Source organism: Tursiops truncatus, chromosome 3 (assembly GCF_011762595.2).
Source record: "Tursiops truncatus isolate mTurTru1 chromosome 3, mTurTru1.mat.Y, whole genome shotgun sequence".
Lineage (NCBI taxonomy): Eukaryota > Metazoa > Chordata > Mammalia > Artiodactyla > Delphinidae > Tursiops > Tursiops truncatus.
Window position 1 is genome coordinate 82,803,308 of NC_047036.1, and position 24,208 is coordinate 82,827,515.

The 24,208-nt window shown below is 39.1% G+C and overlaps 1 long non-coding RNA gene across 1 annotated transcript in view; it reads right to left on the reverse strand.

Annotated features, from left to right (window-relative positions):
- Positions 1 to 20,763, reverse strand: part of LOC141278202 (uncharacterized) — a 32,633-nt gene extending 11,870 nt beyond the window's left edge. The window contains exons 1-2 of the long non-coding RNA XR_012330549.1: positions 20,638 to 20,763; positions 17,761 to 17,896 (exon numbers count right to left, since the gene is read on the reverse strand). This is a non-coding gene — a long non-coding RNA (uncharacterized lncRNA). The remainder of the gene's footprint in view (positions 1 to 17,760; positions 17,897 to 20,637) is intronic.
- Between the last annotated feature and the right edge of the window lie 3,445 nt (positions 20,764 to 24,208).

Here is a 24,208-nt window from a genome sequence, read left to right on the forward strand (position 1 = left end):
GCTGACATGCTTACCCTTTGCGTGCAGACCTCTAGGTGTGGCTGACAGCTGTAAGCCTGTTATATTTCAGCTGCCATCTGGCAGTAGAGATTCAATCCATTGCTTCAATCACAGTGGCCTGTTTTCTCTAGCTCTGGGAATTGCACTAAAGTGCATGATTTAAATGTCTTCACTGTCAAATTATTGTTGTTTCGTTCATCAAGATAAATTTTAAAAACCATGGCGGGGAAGTATATGCCCTAAAGAGTATTATTTGTTGCAGGGAAGAAAAGTATTGAAAATCAACAGTTGCTGAGAGACCTCAAATTAGTTTTATTCATAATGCTAGGTTTTCTAAGTGTCAGGTAACAGAACAATAATCACAAAATAAGCCAAATACTTAACATATAAAAGCCCCAATTCAAACATTTGGGTAGGAAAATGCAGTGTTTTGAAGAATTGGAAGTCTATAAAATCTTTGCCTTTTAGCTCACTACCCTCTCAAGATAATTTTTCATTCATTTTGCAGTTCATTTGTTGGGCAATTGTTCTCTATCAGGCACTGTGCAAGGCAGTGGGAATAGAAAGATAAATAAGACATAGTCCTTGCCTTCTGAATGCTGATAAGAGAACAGCCTTAGATTTATGACCCACTGTAAGTCACTACTTCTTTGTCACAAAAGAAAACACAGCTGACAGTGGGGAACTGGGAAAAACATGGCTGCCAGCTTTGCATAATTATGCCTGGTTTTTGGTAGGTTTCCCTGCACACCACAGCATACACTACCAGAGGATGTCTACAGTTGTTCTCAACTTTTTATTTACCCAGATGCACTTAAGGGATGTGACACATTCGTATCAGCAGTTGTATCTCACTTTGTTGGTAACTTTCAATGTGGGGAGTGGGAGTGTGGGAGATGTGGGCAGTGGGAGAGTTTTCACAAAATTCTCTGTTTGAAAAAGACCCAGAGCTGGTTTTCATTGTACCCTTCATTCGCCTTGAGAATCACTGCTCCACCATGCAGAACTGAATTGTGCAAGGGGGATGAGTTTCCATGTGTGCCCTTGTGTGATTAAGGAAGACAACTGAGAAGACAACTGTGAGCTTTACTAACTATGAGCTTTATGTATAAATTGCCCCACTTCACCTTCTCCACTCTAGGGAACATAGGCTTTCTATTTATGAAGAGCAGATTCTCTCTCTTATCTCCTCACATTACTCTCCTAAGTTCTTTGGCTTCGATATTTTTCTAGGCTTTCCTGCAAACAATACAGACAATTTTCAGATTTGGGATTTGGGGGATTCTTATTCTACTTCTGGGAAAATTCTATCAGAATATCAGGTAAAGCCCAGGACCCTAAGTTTACATAAGCCAGGTCTCCAGGGATAGTCACAGAATGAGACTCACTCAGACATAACTACCAAATGGAAGTTTGAATAAATCAGATTAAACATACAGAAGGATTGAGAAAAGAATGGAAGAGGCAGAAGCTATCAAAAGTTACTGCATTTAGTTATTAAATTCTGATCTCCCCACTGGATTGTAGAAACAAAAGCCAGGGAGAGAAAAGAAAGGAAAAATATAATAAGAAAATGAAAAGTTTCCACAAGGGATACTGGTTGATAAAAGGGTATCCAAGAAATAAACCCTGTCCCCATCACCTCTCCATTCTCCACAGTGGAGACAGAGGGAGATCTGACCATTTCATTCCTTCTTAATTCTTCTTTAGTTCCCATCTCTACAGAATGACAGCCAACCAACCAGACTATTCAGTGAGGGGGGTATGTGAGTCCATGCCCTGTGTCGCACCTTCCTGCTGTGCCCCATGTCCATCCATGTCTGGCAAAGCCCAGTTGCTTGCAGTTCTGCCCTCCACTTCTCTCACCTCCCATGTCCCATGCTGTTTTCTGCCTCCATGATTTTACCCTTGCTATTCCTTCTGCTAAGTACCGTACCCCCTCTCCACTTTCCCTAGTCTGGCTGGTTCTCACCTACTCATCAACACTTACTATGATCATCTCCTCTAGGAAGCACCCCTGTTTCCCCAGGTTGGTCAAAGGTCCCCTTCCTTATATTCCCATAGCAACCAAGATACATTTATGTTTTTCCCCTACTATATGTATATTTAAATGATCTGTTTCTGCATGTGTTTCTTCATCTAGACTGTGAGCTCTATGAGGCTAATGAGCTAAGTACAATGCCTGGACATAACAGACTTCAAATAAGTTGTGTTTTTTGGTTTTTTGTTCACTAAACTGAAAAGCAAGTATTAAGGGGAAAATCCTGTTTTAATATCAGGACAAAACTTATGGGTAGATAATGTTGAGCATATTAATGGATTTACATTGCTAGCCACCACAAAAATACAAAATCAAATGTCATCAAAGCTAAAAATTCTCAAATGTATACACCTCACACCCATGTCTGTCATCATAATGAGGGTAGATAGTCTGGACTGGAAGTTAAAGGGTGGGCTCTGGAGACTGCTCACTGATTTCACCTGGTCCACCAACTGTCAGCTGAATAGCTTTTAGCCAGTTGCTGAGCCACTTCTGCCTCAGTTTTTCTTCTGTGAAATGGAAGCAATAATTGTGTTGTTGTGAGACTTAAACAAAACAATGTATGTAAAACATTATTAAAGCTTACTACTTTCACTGTTGTAGCGTTTTTCTTCCTTACCACATTGCTTTCCCAATGCATTTCCATCTGTCATAGCAACCATCTATTGAGTGGTAAAGCGTACTACATAAATTACTACTAATCCTCACAACCCTGTAATGGAAGTATTGTTAGCTTCCATTTTATAGATGATGACAGTGAAACTCAGATTAAATATATTACCCACAGTCTCACTACTAGTAATTGGTGGATCCAGGAAATAAAGCCAAAATTAGCCAGCTCCAAGCCCAGCACTTTTTCACAAAACCAAGATGCTTTCTCAACATCTTGAAAAATAAAATTGTGTGGGTTTTATAATTCTATAGTCTCCTAGAATGTGGTTGTATGATTTCGACCAATCTAGAAAATTTTCCCACCCAAAGTACCACCTCTCTCACATCCTAAAGCTTGGTAGTCCTTAAAAAGGCAATGACATTTTTAGCTCCACAATCAGAAATGAAACAAAAAAGAGCAACTGTTCCTGAGAAGTAACACTAATAAAGTGTTAATGACAAATATGAAGTCATTTCCTGAAAGCAATCTTAGTAGAAAGTATCAAAAGAAAAAGGGAAGTGTAAAAAGTCACTTAACTGCTGAAGGCAGAGAAAAATGAAAGGCAATTTTTTAGTAGTTATTTTTTAAGCTCCTTTTTAAAATTATCTCTGATGATTTGCTTAAAGCTATGAAAATCTTTTCATGAATATGCTCAACATTTATTCGAACTTTTGAATGTCTTGTCAAGGGATTCACAACCCATAAAGCCCAAACCTAGATTTTAGCTCAAGGCTCCCTAGCTGGGGGCCAATGAGGCCAACACAAAGACTTTGCATCACAGACCAATATGAGAAAACGAAGGATTAAAAAATCTTAAGGAGGCAAATTCAAGCTGTTTCCATAGCTCACAGACTTACCACCAATGTTATAGACTCTTCTCCACTAACTTTGAAATGCCCCAGACTTTTCCATGTTATCATCAGGTTAAGAACTAATGACCTGAAACATTAAATAGTATGCACCTCCCACAACTCTTAACACTTATTTTATAATGCTCCAAAATGTGGGAAAAAATTTGTTCTAAACGAGGCTTTCTTGACCATATGTAACACATTCTGATGAAGCTAAGAGAAGGGAGTATAGCATTGGACTTTGTGGATTATATGAATATGAATTGTCTCAGAAATATGAGAGAAGCAAAATGGTCTCCTCTGTTAGGTGGAGCCCATTTCCTCTCCCCAGTGAGCCCCTTTTCCCTTTTTCTCCCACTCCAGTCCCAGACTCAGCTGGCACCTGCTACAGTACTGTCATCCATGAGGGCCCAATGACTCCTCATTTGCACTTGTCTGTGCACTATAAATTCTGGGAAACATCTCCATCTGTCCATTCATTCCACTGGCCAAACTGAGATCACATGCCATTACAGTTGCTGCTAACTTCTTTCCATATTGTATTGGTCAGAGATGTCAAAACTGAATAGATTGAGAGAGAAGCTATTCAGTCTTTGAAGGTCAGGTCATGGTGCTTGTCTAGGGAGCATCATTGAGAGTTATGGTGAAGCCACTGATTCAAATATAACATATTACTTTTCATATGGCTTTCACACATATCCTTAACCTAGCCACCAAGAACTGTGTCAAATGCTGTCACAACCATGGTAACCAGAGGCCAAGATGCAGGAAAAAGAATACTCTGGTTGCAGCACAATTTTTGCAATCTTGAAATTATAATAAATAGGGTTGTTCCATTTTTATTAAGCATTCATGACTTTGCTCTGAACCAAAAGAGAGCTGCATAGGAATGTAAGAAACAATGTAGCCATTTACTAAGTGAAATGGTATCAAAACATGGGCTAGAATTTTGCTTGTGAAGAACATTTAGATGAAGCACTTACAATGTCACAAAAGTAATCCCCCCAATTAAAAAAAAATCAGTTCAAAAAGCTATAGCAGTCTGTCAATGAAAGAAATATCAAGCAGATGTTTCCCTTATTTCCAAATATATTTAGAATTCTGAGGGAAAACCTCAATGGATGTTTTTATTATGCATCTGTTGTGGTCAACATCCGGCACCAGCTCTCACCAATTCATCAATCCCACCAAACTGTGTCTCCTTTCAGCTTACAGAGAAACTGTAAACAACCCACAGGGTAGAGCATAGATTTTATTTTTTTCTTCTTTCTCTCTTTCTTTGCTTTCTTCTTGGTTTTCTTTTTTGTCTGTTTTGTTTTTTATAGCGAGATGAAAGCAGCACAGAAAACAGAAAAAGTCTATTTGTACCATTTATAAACTATATGGTAAACGTGCCTCCTAAAGAAGGAATTGCAAATGCAGTTAGAGGGAGTAGGATGAGAGAATTTAAATTCTTTTTAGAGAAAATGAGTTGTCTTGCAACTGCCAATCTTCCATTCATTCATTCATTTAACAGGTATTTTTTACTAACTACTAGTACATAGTACATAGAACATAGTACATAGTACAATGCGTTAGGACCTATGGATAGCTACACAAATTAAAAATAGAAAATCCTTGCTCTTTTGCAGGACAGGGCATGTACTAAAAGAGGTATTATAAAAATCTGAAAGTCAGGGGTCAAGACCTGCTGCTGATCTTATTTATGAGACTTTCATTTATATAAACTGAGAGGAACATTTTCAGGCCCCAGCACAGGAAATAAGGGAAAACCTTCTACCAGTTATTCCAAGGAAAGAGAGATAGATTAAATTCCATTACAAAGAACATAGTTATCATCCAAATTATTTTGTTTTTTAGACTTTGTATAAGTGGGTCATTGACTAAAGATCAGGATTTTGTTTTTGTAAGAGAAAAAAACACTTTGTTATCACACTTGTTATACTGTATTTCTTTGCACAACAGATTTTTAAAGCCACTTTTTCTCAATTGCCTAAAATCTTACTGAAAATTTTAATAAGTGAACAGACTTGACTTGCATTAATGAATTATACTCCTATTTGTGGGAACTTACTTGTACACACATGTTCATACAATTTCTAGACAGAAGTTCAGGATGTATATTATGGCTCTTGATTTCAAGTGAAGAAACTCGACTTGAACTAACTTGGGCAGAAATAGAGAAATCATTAACTCATGACAAAGGAAACAGCAAGAGCTGCTGGAACAAGGGACTCACACACATCTTCAGGACTCCTTTGCTCTCTGCTTCTTTCTATGTTAGGAACTGCTAATTGCTCCAAAGCAGGCAGGTCTTTCCATGGCTGCAGGAGACTTGAATAGTGGCAGCAAGCTCTGGGTTCAGATCATCCCAGATTCACCATCAAAAAGAATAAATTCTTTTCTACCATTCTTGATTCTCACCCTAACCTTAGTCTGAAACTTCTCCAAAACATACAATTGAAGTATTCACCTCCAACTCATTACTAAAGCCTTTGAGATAGTGTCTGGAAGAAAGGTAGCTCCAATTCAAACCATGTGGCGAGTTGGGATGGGGGATGGGGGGTGGGGTTGGGGGGAAGAAAGAAATTCTACAAAGGTAGGAAGAACTGGTCCTCCAAAGAGAAGGATGCTAGACAGACAAGTAATTATAATGACCCCAAGTGTGGCTTAGATATCTTAAAACATTTTATGCTATTGTGATTGTTTTTCTCAGAGCTTCATAGTTTCTGTGATGTTCATTTGTTATTGATATACGACTTCTCCTAATTTTCTTTTGTTTTTCTGTTCTAGCACAAAGTACATTACTTGTGATTGGAAATAATGGAATTCTACCCAGGGTTATCATGTGATTCTTTGTATATTATAACATTTTATTTATCATTATTTAACATCAATAACAGTATTAAAATATCTGCTTATAAATGTCAGTAATTAAAAGAAACATATTAGAGATTTAGGCCATTTCTCGTACCGTCTATTTCTTTAAACATTTACACTGAACTTAGATTTTTTTTAAAAAGTGCTACTAATAAGTTCAGACAGACCTATTCTTATAATGCAATTTCTTTCTATATCGTTGCAATCAAAATGTCTTGCTCAAACTGCACTTACTACTATGACTTAAGGGGGAAAATCATAGATAATTTTAGCTTTCTAAATGGCAATTCCTTTTCAAGTTCAAATTGGAATTGATTCAAATGAGTGAAGATTAGTTCCATTATTTTCTCTTTCTACAATGCCCGTCTCCCATTTGTTTAATGCCATGAGCTATTCATTCTCTATTTTCTTCACTTTCATTCCACGTATATTCATATCTATAGCTTCTTATTTCCCAGGTATGCTATTTTTAATTTCATAAAGTCTAGATGAGATTCTTAAATTTGAACCTTGTAGCATAAAAAGGGGTCAGACAGCTGAATGTAATTAAGATTGATTGCCGATTCAACAATAAAAACAAGCCAGATAAGGGGTTTAGCGTCTGTGCCAAGCAAGTAAGAAAGAATCAAATTACCTGGTAGCTGGAATGAAACCCTTGAATTTTGGAAGACTGAAGACTGGTGATATAATAAACTCATAAGTGGGTGTCAACATCTATTAAGATGTACTATATTGTGCTCTCTTTGGGCCCAGTAAGATATAATATACTTGCTGGGAAGATCCAGGGAAATGTGTTCAACTACAAATAATAAACTTATTCCATATTGAGTGGGGACCATAGGACATTTCAGCATAGCCACAGAGCCCCTGGGTCTCAGAATTCCGTGTTGTAGAGTTTTCAGGAAACCTACATGTATTGTTCCATAAAATCCAGTATGCACACTGCTAGTGGTGTGATAATTTTAGGTAGTACCTACCTTTACTCAGCTTTTAATATATTTACTCTAAAATAAACATTAGAATTGTATATTAGAAAAAATATAACATTCACCACACCAACATAATTTGTTAAGACTAAGAGTGAAGAAGATATTTAAGGTAAAAAAGGGATAAATTTAGAGAAAAATATTCAGTATTCAGTTGTTCATTCTACAAGCATTAAGCAGGTGGTCAGAGCTGATCTCCTTGGGAAGGTGAGATTTGAGGAGACTTGGAGAAGCCGAGGGAGTGAGCCGAGTACATATCTGGGAAAGAGTGTTCCATGTAGAGGAAAGAGTTAAAACAGAAGCCCTAAAGTAGGAGTGCCTGGTGTGTTCAAGGAACAATAGGGAGGCCAGTGTGGCTGGAGCAGAGAGAGTAGGCCAAAGAGATTACATGGAGCCAGATCAGGTAGGGCCTTCTAAGTGGTGACCATAATTTAACATAAGTCTGGGACGCATTAGAATAAAAGAGGACACATTTATTTAATAATTACACCAAACTGCAAATCAAAACTACAGTGAGGTACCACCTCACACCAGTCAGAATGGCCATCATTAAAAAGTCCACAAGTAACAAATGCTGGAGAGGGTGTGGAGAAAAGGGAACCCTCTTGCACCATTGGTGGGAATGTAAATTGATACAGCCACTATGGAGAACAGTATGGAGGTTCCTTAAAAACTGAAAATAGAGCTACCATATGACCCAGCAATCCCACTCCTGAGCATATACCCAAACAAAACTATAATTTGAAAAGATACATCCACCCCTATGTTCACAGCAGCACTATTTACAATAGCCAAGACATGGAAGTAACCTAAATGCCATGGAACATTATATATATATGTATGTATGTATATGTATATATATATACATATATATATATATAATGGCATATTACTCAGCCATAAAAAAGAATGATATAATGCCATTTGTAGCAACATGGATGGACCTAGAGATTATCATACTAAGTGAAGTAAGTCAGAAAGAAAAATACCATATGATATCACTTAAATATGGAATCTAAAATATGACACAAATGAATTTATCTATAAAACAGAAACTCATAGACATAGAGAACAGATTTGTGGTTGTGGGGCAGGGGGAGGTGGGGGAGGGATGTACTGGGAGTTTGGGATTAGCAAATGCTAATATATATATATTATATATAGAAAGGATAAACAGCAGGGTTCTACTGTATAGCACAGGGAAATATATTCAATATCCTGTAATAAACCATAATGGAAAGGAACATGAAAAAGTATATATATTATATATATATATATCTGAATCACTTTGCTGTACAGAAATTAACACAACATTGTAAATCAACTATACTTCAATTAAGTAAATTAAAAAATAATAATAATTACACCAAACTAACATGCATAAATGGGGTTTATCCCAGTCGACCTAGAACATAGGTTCACTCTACTTATAGGACAATGTAAGGACTTTGGCATTTACTCTGAGTAAAATGGAGAGCCACTGAAGATGTTTTTAAAGGATTATCCTTGCTGCTATGTTGAGAATAAACTCCAGTGGAGCAGGAGTAAAAACAGACAGTGGGTGATAAGCAAATGACCAAGTCTGGGACCACTGTTTCAGCACATGTGGTAATGTTAATTCTCTTGATCGAGGATAATTCTGTTGGGTCTCTAGAATAGGTCATATCAGGATAAGACATCATCCTGAGTTTATTCTACATCCAAGATATCACCACTTACCTTCCATACCACTGGGCTAGGTACTAGAATTATAAAAATTAAAACCATACACCTAAACTCAAGAAATCTGATTGATGAGATAGAACATATATTTAAGTAACACATAATAAACCCTCAAAAATTATGATTTGGGAATACTCACAGCCTGATAGTTATTCTCCTCCTGAAGTTAGAGGAGGAAGGAGAAAAGACATTCTGGGCAGACATTAGCAGGTGAACTGTTTCAAACAACTCATATCCCATTTCCCTTTTGAAGCTTCTGATAAACCCCCAAAACTAGCTTTCTAGTTTTAAAGCTTAAAAAATCTTCCTGGGTGATTCTAATATTAGCCCTTAGTTTGAGAACCACTCACCATACTGATAACATATTGAATTATAGGATATTCTTTGGGGACCTGTGCTCCTTATTTCAGAATTAAAAATCAGTGTATAGTTACACCCCATTGTGAGATGTTAAATATAGAAAAACTGGAAAGAGAAGAAACAAATAAAGTGGGTTGAATAAAGTTCTCAATTGTATAAGAAACTGTAACTAGATAGATAGATAGATTATGGATGGGTAGATAGATGGATAATAGATGATAGATGGATATAGAGAAAGATAGATAGATAGATATAGATGATACAGGTATATAGACAGATAGACAAATAAGCAGATAATTTATATGTGTTAGTCAGCTTGGGCTGCTATAACAAGATGCCACAGATTGAGTGGCTTAAACATTTATTTTCTCACAATTCTGGAGGCCAGAAGTCCAATATCAAGGTGCCTTCAGGGCTGATTTCTGGTGAGAGCTCTCTTCCTTGGCTTGTACACAGCTGCCTTCTCACTGTGTCCTCACATGGCATCTTCTCTGTATGTGTAAGGAGAGAGATATCTCTGGTGTCTCTTCCTTTTCTTTTAAGGACACCAGTCTCTCAGATCAGAGCCCCACCCTATGATCTCACTTAATTTTAATTACCCCACTAAAGTCCCTATCTCCAAACACTGTCACACTGGGGGTTAAAGGTTCAACATATGAACTTTGAGGGGACACAACACAGTCAATAATAATACACATCTCTGAATGTCTATATACCTATCTATATCTATACATCTAAATCTACCTATCTACCTATTGAACTGCTAGATACAGTAATCCAGTAGGGAATAAGTGCTTTGAATTGCTAGGTCCAACCTAATTGTTGTAGCTCTTCTGATAGGCAGCAAGCCAGTCACTTTGAGAGGGAACTGATTTCACTTTGACTACATTTAATTAACACAAACCCAAAAGAAATAAACCTTTTGTGTGTGTTTTTCAAGAGCTAATTTTGGGAAAAGAGCTCTGACTCAGAATGTCTGCCAAGTTATATAGCCTGGGTGCACCTTAGGAGGGAGATTCAGGCAAAAATCCTCCTCTGTCTCAGGGCCCTTTCAGTTCTAGACAAGTGTGCTATGCCTAATAAATGCACCAGTAGTATTACTAGGTAAATGTGATAGTAATACTTGGTAAATGTGCCTCTCCTTACCTTCCTGCAGCATAAGATGATAATTTCAGTGACCTCTGTCCTATTCACCAAACCCTTTTCCCAATTGCCATGTAGTGTGATTGTACAGTTCATCACCTTTTTCCCAATTTGGGTCTTAGCTCTCACTTTAATTAGCTTTTGTTTTACTAGAATGAACTGAACTTGCCACCTTTAAGCTCTCACCTTAAATTGATCTAAACCTTTTTGCATTATACATGCTATTCCTCTTTATTTCTTCAAATGAATCTTAGAAACTAAATATTATCTGCATACTTGAAGGAAGAATTTCAGTGCCCCTCTCTGCAGCTCTTCTCTCTTGTGGATAACAGTGATTCTAAATTGTGTTCATGATAAATCTTTCTTTGAAAGGAATTTAGAGAATATTCAAGTTGGAATGCAAATTAAATGTAAAGTATAAACTCTTCATTTTACAGTGGAAGAAACTGTGGTCAATAGAGATTATATGGTCTGCTCAGAATTAGTTAATGTCAGAGCAAAAATTAGAACTCTGGGAACTTAATTCCAAATCAAAACAACATTATACTAAGAAGAGGATCATACTGAAATATTTTAATTTCATGTTTTAAGAGATAATTACTCATTTCCTAGATTAGAAATCTAGAGACCAATGTTCCATAGTCTCCATCAATAGATAAACATTAAGAAGTATGTTTTTTTGTTATCTTTTATCTGCAAAATGAAATAAACAGTCTTTTCAACCACCTTAAAGGGATATAGAAATTTACAGTATAAGTATTATGAACCAATGGCAGCTACAAATAGTATTCTGTGATGTTCTTCGGTATGCATCTCCCAAGCGCAGAGTTGACAGACACAATCTTTACATTGCACTTTTTTAAATGGAATGCACTGCCAAACACATAGAAAGTCATTCATGGAAACAGCAATGTATAACATGCCGAGGGGTGATACCCTGGCCAAATAAAAGTCAATTCACAAATAAATGTTTCTAGAAATTGAAGTTTCAGTGGATTTAAGTCTCCGATTGTATGATCTGATCATTGTAATAAGTAACATGAAAATGATGATGATGGGGCTTCCCTGGTGGCGCAGTGGTTGAGGGTCCGCCTGCCGATGCAGGGGATGCGGGTTCGTGCCCCGGTATGGGAGGGTCCCACGTGCCGTGTAGCGGCTGGGCCCATGAGCCATGGCCGCTGAGCCTGCGCGTCCGGAGCCTGTGCTCCGCAACGGGAGAGACCACAGTGGCGAGAGACCCGCGTACCAAAAAAAAAAAAAAAAAAAAAAATGATGATGATGATGATGATGATGGTGGTGATGACAAAAGTTAACATTAACATGGTACAATATGCCAGGCACCTTTTCAAGCATTTTACATTTATTTGACCCTCAGAAAAGCCAAATAATATGGGTATCATTATTATTCTTTTTTAAAAACTTCTTTCATAAAGGGCTTGTGTGTTGTTGTGTGTGTGAGTGGGGGAGGGGAGATTTTCTAAGATCAATGAAAAAGAGAAAGGCTAAAAGGAGTAGCTTTAGTGAGGAAGCCTATCTCTGGTATGAGGAATAGGGACTCTTGGCTACATGCGAAGAAACTTCAGCTCAAGTTGGCTTAGTTAAAATCGTGTCCTCAGCATTTGGTCTCTATTTTTTGGGTCTGCTTTCCTTTGTGGTGGTTTCATTCAGGTCAGCTCTTGCTGGAGGGCTAGAGAGATTCAGCCACAGCTCCTGGCTTGGATCTTATCACTTTAGCAATCACACCACAAAGAGAATTTTTCATTCCACTCATCAAAGTCATAGTACTATGTTGGAGTTTCATTGAACACATGCCCACCAAATTGGGTGCCTGCCGATCTCTGTGGCATGATTCACCAGACCTATGTTATTCCTAGTGCCAATCACCCTCCAAAGAAAAATCAGTTTATGTCACTAGATGAAGGAAGAATAATACCAGGAAAGCAAATGTCAAAGCTGTCCACCACAGCATAGAAATAGGGGTATAAATGAGCAAAGTGAGATAGAAATCATAAAATACTGGTGAGGGAGCTCAGGTAAGAAAGTCATTTTATGGTGGTGCAGAAAGCATACAGGACAGAAAAAGAAAAATTAGAGTAGAGGGCTTCCCTGGTGGCGCGGTGGTTGCGAGTCCACCCGCCAGTGCAGGACACATGGGTTCGAGCCCTGGTCAGGGAGGATCCCACGTGCTGCGGAGCAGCTAGGCCCGTGCACCACAGCTGCTGAGCCTGCACTCTAGAGCCCATGAGCCACAACGACTGAGGCCTGCGTGCCTGGAGCCCGTGCTCTGCAACAGGAGAGGCCACTTCAGTGAGAAGGCCGTGCACCGTGACGAAGAGTAGCCCCCGCTCACCACAAGTAGAGACAGCCAGCGCACAGCGGCAGGGACCCAACGCAACCAAAAAATAAACAAATTAATTAATTAATTAACAACAACAACAACAGCTGTCACTTGAAAACCTTCAAAAAAATTAGAGTAGAATATAAAGGATGTTCTTACCATAATGCATATAAAAATCAGTGGGGTTTAAGAGAAATAAACCCTGCTTTGCCCTCATTCCTGGACTCTAAAGTAAAAGACAATACTCAATTGGGTTCTGCATTAAATAAGCTAATAGAATGTACCATCAGCTCCCAGATTCAACCCAATGCAACAACCAAACTATTTGTGAAGCACTCTGTTAGACATTAACTGATTGATTAAAAAGACAGACACATAACCAACTATAACTCAGAATAGACAACGATAAGTACTATAACAGAAATGCTGATAAAGTTCCTTGATAGGGGGATGTGGAACCTGAAGAGGTTATTAAAGAGGGAGAGAAAGTCACAAGGGAAGGCATCATGGAAAAAGGCCTTGAAAGATGGAGGCATCCTGACATGAGAGATCATGGGGACAGTGTTAATGGTAAGAGAACAAAGGCAAAGAGGGTAAAAGTAGTGTCTAGTGGCTTGAGAGTAGAACAGTTGAAAGAATTATAAAAGGAGATGAGTTTATAAATGTAGTTGGTGAATAGAGTATGGATGTTACACTGGGTGGGAGGGCTAAAATTCTTCAGGCAAAGAGGGCCAATCGCAGAAGATCTTCAAGTATCTGCAGAGTGCCATGAGTTGTGCAGAGTAGCTAGAGCTGTCGTATAGAAAGAATGTTCTGGTAGTAGTGGTGTAAAAGATAGATTGGAGGAAACAAGCCAGAGGCAAGGAATCCCACTGAGAGGTCATGGCCAAATTCTGAGTGCAATCATAGTGGAAAGGAAGGAAGTAATAAAGGAAAGAAATTGAAGCAAGAAGTATTGGGAAGTAGAATCAATAGGACTTGTCAATAATTGGTTGTGAGAATTGAAAGAGGAAGAAATAAAAAACATTTTTCAAGACTTTAATTTAGGAAAATGGTGACACCATTACCAAAGCTAGATATCACAGAAGGGAAGGAGGTTTGTATATGTGTACCTGTTTTGTGTACGTTAGTGGAGTGGGGTGGGGGCATGGGCAAAGGGTGAAGAATGACCTCATAGCAGAGAGGAAATAAATGATGATGGGAAGTTTAGTGATGCAGTTTAAAAAGACAACCTTCTACAATGTGTGAATGTTAAGATACAATTTATAGTATATTTAGAGTTTTAAAATCTTATTTATGTTTTTCTTGTCACTAACTCTGAATCAGACCTATGTAAAATGAAAGTTTTAAAAATATCAATTAAATTGACCTTTATTTCCCTAACCATACCTTTTTAATAATCCTGAACCCTTGCCATCTAGACTTGCTGCTTTTTGGCATTAAATAAGTGTAAGCTTTTAAGAATCAATTCTATAATCTGCAGAAAGTTTAGTTCATTTTCTTTCATTTCCAGAAAACAGATTCTTGACTTGTACAGTCTCTACTTTCTTTTCTCTGAAGACACTGGAGAAGTAAATATTTAGAGAATATGCCCTTATCCTCTGACACAGGCTCTCTAATCTGCTTTTAAAACACCATGCAATTTCTTTCATCTTAAAACTAGCCAGGGGGTAGAGGAAGAAGTTGGATGTGATTGCTTGAAATCAAACATTTTTAGAAAAATATTAAGCACTTGTTTTTGAGTGAGATTCTAGCTGGTCAAGGAAGAGAAGCAAACAGCCTGACAACAGCATTCTTAAAGGATGGTTTCAGTGATTACAGTGCCCTAGCAAATCTTTTTCCTCTGGCCTCTATGTTCCCAAATCAGGAATATTCCCTGACAGGTTCATCCCAGATTTAACATGATAAACAGCATGCACCAAGATAAGAAGGCATCAGGGAGCCTGAAATGACTCTAGGCTAACTATCAAAAAAAGAAATGCTCATTAAAGCTGTAACTTCCTTCCCCTAATTCAAGATGCTGGGGTATTAACTGAAGACTCTCAGTGATTGGGAGTAGAGCAGCAAAGACAAATCAACCAAAAAAGGAACAAAGAGAGCTGCGACTAAGGAAGAATATGGGATGAAGGGTCAAATAAAGATGAATGTTGCCCTTAAAGATATTCACACTTAAAAAAAGAAGAAATCATTTTCCACATGCTGCAGATCTTGCCTTCCCAACCACCTCTTCCTTATTCATTATTGTTCATGAAGCTCTAATTTTTTTCCCCACTCCTCAGATGACTTAGTGTTAAGTCCTAATAAAGTTTACCAATATTCAAAAAAATTCAATTTTACTTCCCAATGATTGGCTTCAAAATGAATATGCTATATTATTCTGTCCCATCAGATGAGGGGAAATCTACTGAGTGGCTTCTGGGTGAAGTTTCTTTGCTGCTGAGAAGAGGAGCACACAAAGGGATGTCCGTTACCCCTGTCCCCTTTTTCTTTGAGATGGTATCAAGTCTGCATTTGATGACACCTAGAACTCGAGCAGCCATCACCTCACTACCGTTAAGGGTACTAGTCAAGGACAGAGTCAGACAGCAGGGCGGAAACAAGGGCAGCTTGGATTCTTGAGGATTTCATTTAATTGCTGAATTAACCAATCTGGATGACACTGTTAAAATTACTATACTTTTAAATACTTCAGCATAAACATTGTGATATTATGTGAGTGTAACCCGGGTTGAGCTCTAAGCATTCTAATCAAAGATTCCCTGTCTAGGAGTGGTCAATGAACATGGCAATCAAGAACACAGGAGTGGTTACTGGAACTCTGATCAGGAAGTCTAAACTCCAGAAGGGCTATTATAAGAACTTCTGTTAACTGTACCTTCCTCAGTAACCTACATTTTGCTAATTAACATACTAAATGTCAGAAAAGGGCTTTTAGTGATAAAAATAGCAGCCTGTTGACTAGCATGATGAATGTTAAAATTAAGCTCTCACTGGTGAAATTAAAGGTATTCAAGTTATGTGGATTAGCTAAAATTATTTTATAGATACTTCCTATTCTTTCATGAATAGAGAATAAGAATCTAGTAAGATCAGAAGCTTGTACTCCTTGGGATTTTGCCTCAGGCTAAATTCCTAAACAAGATAGTCTCCAGCCATGCAATCTAAAATTCAGACTGTATGCAACCAGCTGTAAGGACTGTATGTGGAACCTTATCTCAGGAATCTTAGAGATTGTCTTCAGTGATTCTCTTACACAAGATGGTGTGCTGAGGTGTTAAAGGGTTAGAGAGTTGGGACTTGTTCAAGCCTGGACAATAGATTATGTGAACACCTTTCATTCATTTGCTCACTAATAAATGTTTAGTACTGTACATATCTGTAAGAGTGTCAGTGTACTTAAATTATTTTTCAACACTATCCAACCTTCGGGCTTCTTGTTTTGAGAATAATACTTTTTATTTATTGTATAAGTCAGCTGATTTATGATTTCCTATTATTTGCTGTTGACAGCATCCTAACTTATGTATTAATTCCATACCAGCACCACCAGTTCTCCAGTTATCTCTGAGATTTAGGTCATAATTTGAAGGGCATGTATTACAGAAAAGGTTTTTTTACTCAAAAAAAATGTGTTGCAGGAGAAAAAGCAATAGGATGAAAATCATGAGATAAAGTTTGAGACCCCATCACATGACAGCCTTGGATATGTCATCTAACCTCTTGGAGGTTGAGCAACAGCCGAAGTAGAAAATGAGAAAGAATGAGTCAGACAGCCTGGGTTTAATCCTGGCTTCATCACTTACTGGCTGTGTGGGCCTTCTATGCCTCAATTTCCTTTTCTATACAATGGGCTAGCACTATTTCTAGAGTTGTTATGAGACTTAAATAAGACATACTCAACGCTTAGCACAATGCCTGGCATGGTAAACACTAAATATCATCATTATAATCTCTAACATAATAGAATCAGTCTGAATGGTCACCTTATTCCTCTTCTTTCTAAAATTTTGCAATTTTACTTTCATTGTTGTATGCTTCAAAGAAAACATTAGTGAAGAAAGATAAAATTCATCTATTCTAAATTCAGTATCAATTGCTTGTGTTAGGCAATGCCATTCACTCCTTTATTTATACAAACATTTATTGAGTGCCTACTGTAAAAAAGGCACTGTGCTAAACACAGCGGATATCTCTGAGGAGTTCTCAGTCCTACAGAAAAACCAGGAATATCTATTTTTTCCCAAAACTGAAATTTCTGCTACCCAGGTATCCTCCACTTTCACAATAGTTCTTTCTCAAAACAGGTCTTTAATACAAATTTGTGTTCCAACTTTGGATCCCTCATTCAGCATGGACATTAACATTCAACTCTTTGCCGGTGGTGAAGGAATGATAGCTGTGACTAATGAAAAGCCTGCAGAGAGTTAAGGAACAGGGAACCACTGCAATCACATTTTGGTGCCATTGTCCACAATCACAGTTAACTTGTAATCTGACAAATCCACACTAGTGAGACCTCCTATATTAACGAAGTAAAGTGACAAAAGAGCATCTAGGACAAGCTACTTCTTTAAAACTAGTAACTCTTGCTTCCTCTCTTCTCCATAGGGCTCAGTTTAAATTTGCTCCTTAGCCAAGAAAGGCAATATTTTTCTCTCTAATCATGAAACACTGCTTATAGATTGATCCCCTTTAATCAGATGCATCTACTACGTGTGAGAGCACAGTGAGTTTTGGCAACCTGAATAAAGCCCCCATGTGTTTGGAACCCACTATATTGTACACACTTGAAACACCATCTGTAGGCAGCCTCTTCCTCTCCAACTTGTCAGGATGAGCGGCAGGAGAGATTCATGAACTGAGATGCTTCATTAACTGGCGGTCACACTGCCAGTACAAGTGGAACATCTGTATCAGCCAAACCTGGTGAAAATTCAACAGTTAACTGAGTCTAGACACATACGCAAGTGAGAATCCCAATGTCCTTAAAACAAAACCTGTGCCTCTAAAACCCCTAATTGATGTCTCTATATCTTAGCATTCACTGAAAGCACTAGGGTCACTTGAGTGTGAATCTCAAATCTGTGACTGCATCTTGGAAATGATCCTTAGATCTTTATATTGTTGGTGTCTTAAGGGGAGTGTGGGAGGAAGCTGAGAATCAGTGAACCTTATTCCAGTCCTGATCTTTCTTCACCCCTCTCCATGGTGAGAAAACAATGAATTATCTCAGCATGGACAGTAGTTAGAAATCTTCCCCTGAAATAATCTCTAAAGAAAAAGTGTTTATGATAGGAGGCTTTGTGACCAAACATTTAAAAATTTTAAACTCAAAACCCTCTACTTCTGCACAAATTGAAACAGGTTGATCTTTTCAGTGTGATTCCTGAGTTTAGGTTTGTTAAGAAAGCTGGCTGAAGACTTCCCAAAAAATGTGTGTGTGTACCTAGGACAAATTGAACAGGTAGAATGGTAGCCAGCCAATGAATCTATGTGGACTTAACCATGAGGCATATTGAGACTTCAGTTAATGATGGTTGATTGGGAAAGAGAGTCACAACGGGCCAGAGTCCATGGCTCAAAGTGTAACCAGTGCTCTAAACCATGGCTGCCAAAGTATCAGAGTGAACTCCGGCTCCAACCAGACCAGAGCTAACACCTAACAGGCTAGTGATATAAGAGACAGAAGTTTCCCAGCTGTGAGTGGCAATTCTGGTTGAGAAAAAGATCTGAACTTGTTACCATAGGCACAGGAAGCAAGGTGCATTAAGAGATAACCAAGACACCCAGTCTCCAAATAAGTGAGCTGGTGTTAGAGCTCTCTTCCAGGTAGGTATTTGTAATGCAGACAGAGCACCTGAGGAGTTGAGTGTACCACAGTGCAGATTGAGAAGAAAGCCACAATATGGTGATCAGGTGATTAGGGGCTCATTTCAGGGACCCCCAGCTTATAGATACAAGATAAATTCCAAACCCCTACTTGTAGGAAGCAAAAGCATCCTATTATATGTATTGGCAGACTTGGCCAGTATTGGCCCAGGGACTAGGTGGTTCGAACCTGTCTACAACCCTCAATGAATGCTGCTGAGCAAGATCTGAAAAGGGAAGGACTGGCATCTGGCAGGACTTTGGTCCTGGACCTGTCCACACCCACAAGCATATTGCCCTTGGCCTAAGTCTTTCTTTATCTCCTCATTCTTGGTACTTGGCCACCACCCTACAAGTTGAAATGCATTACATTTTTCACTTTGAGAGTCTTGACTGTCTCTATACACACACCTGAGAAGACTGTCCTTAAAAATTTGTCCATCATCCCAATCCCAGCTCTCAGCCTGTAATTATATTGACTCCACTCTCAGCATGAATATAATTATCCAGTGTAATCAGTGAACTCACATAATTATCAGTAAACAGGAATAGTTAGGGTAGGGCCTTGCTTTAAGATGTCACAAATAACATTTTCTTCTCAAGTAATTAGAGAATAGAAAAATCTGGAGATAAAACAGTGGAATAATATTTCCATGAGTCATTGGCATATGTTTAAAATAACTTGTAATAAGTTTTGAGCTCTATAAATGTTTATCTATTTAGCAAATGCTGGAAAAGACATCAGAAACTTCGAGGATGAGGTCAACTCTCTGTAAGTGTGCCATTTTTGTTCCACGTGTTCTGTTGATGAATCAACATGTTTAACAGGGTGAGTTAGTAAAAAAAATATTGGTTTTAGCTTGTAGTTCATTCACACCCACTCCTAAAAAGGAGAACATGGTGTTCCTAAAAGGAAGAATCTCTCAACATGAGAGATTATATTGATTAACTCATGAGGAAAGGGGGTCAAGAGGAAGCTACGAAGAGAAATGTATGGGAAGGTTTTGGTGGGTTTAGGGGAGTAGCAGACATTGCACTCGGGGTATCTGGCAGGGCCCTGAAGAATGATTTGGTACCCCCCCCTTAACCCCCAGAAAAGCTGCAAACCGGACTGAAACTGACAACCTCATCACAGATCACATACGCAAGCAGGGCAGATGAAGCGTCAAAGAAGGCTTAGATAGTGGCAGTATACCCAATGTCCAGAAGGGAGCAAAGTTGAGAACACCCTCTCGCCTCTCCTGGACTGCTTCAAACCCTCTCACTTTAGCATAGTCCTGAAGGAAAGGGAGTCACATTAGTGACTGAGACTGAATTTCTGGCCATCCCTGAAGAATCTCGCTTTAAAGACAAATGTAATTTGTTTTAGAAAAATGAAGGATTGTAAAAATTTTTTCATCCAAGTTTAGAGGATGGTAAGATTTATACCCACTGCCCATGTTATAGACTAAAAATATCTTCAAACTTTGTGTTTGTATAAGGACACAAATAAACCATTCTAAAAGGTAGTGGGAAAAGGTTTGGAGAAAAAGAATTAAGAAATGTAGGGGACCTCCCCTCCCAGGAGCCTGTGCAGGCCGCCACTGCCAGGGTCCCGTGATCCAGGGACAACTTCCCCGGGAGAACGCACAGCGCGCCTCAGGCTGGTGCAACGTCATGCCGGCCTCTGCTGCCAAAGGCTCGCCCCGCATCCATACCCCCCCGCACCCCGCCTGAGTGAGCCAGAGCCTCCGAATTAGCTGCTACTATGACCCCGTCCTATCTAAGCAAAGAAAAGATGCCCTCAGGTGACCTACATGCAGAGGTGGGTCCAAATCCAAAGCTGAACCTCAGGAGCAGTGTGAACAAAGAAGAGAAAGGGAAATCTCTCCCAGCAGCCTCAGGAGCAGCGGATTAAATCTTCACAGTCAACTGGATGTACCCTGCATCTGTGGAATACGTGAATAGACAACGAATGATCCCAAATTGAGGAGGTGGACTTTGGGAGCAACGATATATATATTTTTTCCCTTTTTCTCTTTTTGTGAGTGTGTATGTATATGCTTCTGTGTGTGATTTTGTCTCTATAGCTTGGCTTTTACCATTTGTCCTAGAGTACTGTCTCTCCATTTGTTTGTCTGGTTTTTTTTTTTTTTTAGTATATTTTTTAGCATTTGTTATCATTGGTGGAATTGTTTAGCAGTTTGGTAGCTCAATTCTTTCTTTCTCTTTTTTTTACTTTAATTACTTCTTTAAAATTTTTTTATAATTATTTGTTATTTTTAATAACTTTTATTTTACTTTATTTTATTTTACTTTATTTTATCTTCTTCTTTCTTTTTTTTCTCCCTTTTATTCTGAGCCGTGTGGATGACAGGTTCTTGGTGCTCCAGCCAGGTGTCAGGGCTGTGCCACAGAGGTGGGAGAGCCAAGTTCAGGACACTGGTCCACAAGATACCTCCCAGCTCCACATAATATCAAACAGCAAAAATCTCCCAGAGAGCTCCATCTCAACGCCAAGACCCAGCTCCACTCAATGACCAGCAAGCTACAGTGCTAGACACCCTATGCCAAACAACTAGCAAGACAGGAACACAACCGCATCTATTAGTAGAGAGGCTGCCTAAAATCATAATAAGGCCACAGACACCCCAAAAAACACCACCAGACGTGGACCTGCCCACCAGAAAGACAAGATCCAGCCTCATCCACCAGAACACAGGCACTAGACCCCTCCACCAGGAAGCCTACACAACCCACTGAACCAACCTTAGCCACCGGGGACAGACACCAAAAACAATGGGGACTACAAAACTGCAGAATGAGACCCCAAACACAGTAAGTTAAACAAAACGAGAAGACAGAGAAACACACAGCAGATGAAGGAACAAGGCAAAAACCCACGAGACCTAACAAATGAAGAGGAAATAGGCAGTCTAACTGAAAAAGAATTCTGAATAATGATAGTAAAGATGATCCAAAATCTTGGAAATAGAATGGAGAAAATAGAAGAAACGTTTATCAAGGACCTGGAAGAACTAAAGAGCAAACAAACAGTGATGAACAACACAATAAATGAAATTAAAAATTCTGTAGAAGGAATCAATAGCAGAATAATTGAGGCAGAAGAACAGATAAGTGACCTGGAAGATAAAATAGTGGAAATAACTACTTCAGAGCAGAATAAAGAAAAAAGAATGAAAAGAATTGAGGACAGTCTCAGAGACCTCTGGGACAACATTAAATGCACCAACATTCGAATTATAGGGGTCCCAGAAGAAGAGGAGAAAAAGGAAGGAACTGAAAAAATATTTGAAGAGATTATAGTTGAAAACTTCCCTAATATGGAAAAGGAAATAGTTAATCAAGTCCAGGAAGCACAGAAAGTCCCATACAGGATAAATCCAAGGTGAAACAGGCCAAGACACATATTAATCACACTACCAAAATTAAATACAAAGAAAAAATATTAAAAGCAGCAAGGGAAAAACAACAAATAACACACAAGGGAATCCCCATAAGTTCAACAGCTGATCTTTCAGCAGAAACTCTGAATGCCAGAAGGGAGTGGCAGGACATATTTAAAGAGATGAAGGAGAAAACCTACAACCAAGGTTACTCTACACAGCAAGGATCTCATTCAGATTTGATGGAGAAATTAAAACCTTTACAGACAAGCAAAAGCTAAGAGAATTCAGCACCACCAAACCAGCTTTAGAACAAGTGCTAAAGGAACTTCTCTAGGCAGGAAACACAAGAGAAGGAAAAGACCTACAATAACAAACCCAAAACAATTAAGAAAAGGGTAATAAGAACATATATATTGATAATTACCTTAAAAGTAAATGGATTAAATGTTCCAACCAAAAGACATAGACTGGCTGAATGGATATAAAAACAAGACCTGTATATATGCTGTCTACAAGAGACTGACCTCAGACCTAGGGACACATACAGACTGAAAGTGAGGGGATGGAAAAAGATATTCCACACAAATGGAAATCTAAAGAAAGCTGGAGTAGCAATTCTCATATCAGACAAAATAGACTTTAAAACAAAGACTATTACAAGAGACAGAGAAGGACACTACATAATGATCAAGGGATCAATCCTAGAAGAAGATATAACAATTGTATTTATGCACCCAACATAGGAGCACCTCAGTACATAAGGCAAATACTAACAGCCATAAAATGGGAAATTGGAGAGGAACCTAGATTGTGAAGTATAAGGATTTGCTCTCACTCCCTCTTGCGAGAACACCGGAATCACGACTAGCTGCTGGACAGTCATCGACAGGAGGACACTGGAACTCACCAAAAGGGATACCCCACATCCAAAGACAAAGGAGAAGCCACAATGAGATGGTAGGAGGGGCGCAATCACAGTAAAATCAAATCCCATAACTGGTGGGGGGGTGACTCACAGACTGCAGAACACCTATACCACAGAAGTTCACCCACTGCAGTGAAGGTTCTGAGCCCCACGTCAGGCATCCCAACCTGGGGGTCTGGCAACAGGAGGAGGAATTCCTAGAGAATCAGATTTTGAAGTCTAGTGGAAATTGATCGCAGGACTTCGACAAGACCGGGGGAAACAGAGACTCCACTCTTGGAGGGCACACACAAAGTAGTGTGAGCATCGGGACCCAGGGGAAGGAGCAGTGACCCCAGGGGACACTGAACCAGACCTACCAGCTAGTGTTGGAGGGTCTCCTGCAGAGGCGGGAAATGGCTCTGTTTCACCGTGGGGATAAGGACACTGGCAGCAGAATTTCTGGGAAGTACTCCTTGGCGAGAGCCCTCCCAGAGTCTGTCATTAGCCCCACCAAAGAGCCCCAGTAGGCTCCAGTGTTGGGTTGCCTCAGGCCAAACAACCAACAGGGAGGGAACCCAGCCCCACCCATCAACAGTCAAGTGGATTAGAGTTTTACTGAGCTCTGCCCACCACAGCAACAGTCAGCTCTACCCACCACCAGACCCTCCAATCAAGCCTCTTAGATAGCCTCATCCACCAGAGAGCAGACAGCAGAAGCAAGAACTACAATCCTGCGGCCTGTGGAAAACCTACATTCACAGAAAGATATATAAAATGAAAAGGCAGAGGGCTATATACCAGATGAAGGAACAAGATAAAACCCCAGAAAAACAACTAAATGAAGTGGAGATAGGCAACTTTCCAGAAAAAGAATTCAGAATAATGATAGTGAAGACGATCCAGGACCTCGGAAAAAGAATGGAGGCAAAGATCGAGAAGATGCAAGAAATGTTTAACAAAGACCTAGAAGAAGTAAAGAACAAACAAACAGAGATGAACAATACAATAACTGAAACGAAAACTACACTATAAGGGCTTCCCTGGTGGCACAGTGGTTGAGAGTCCGCCTGC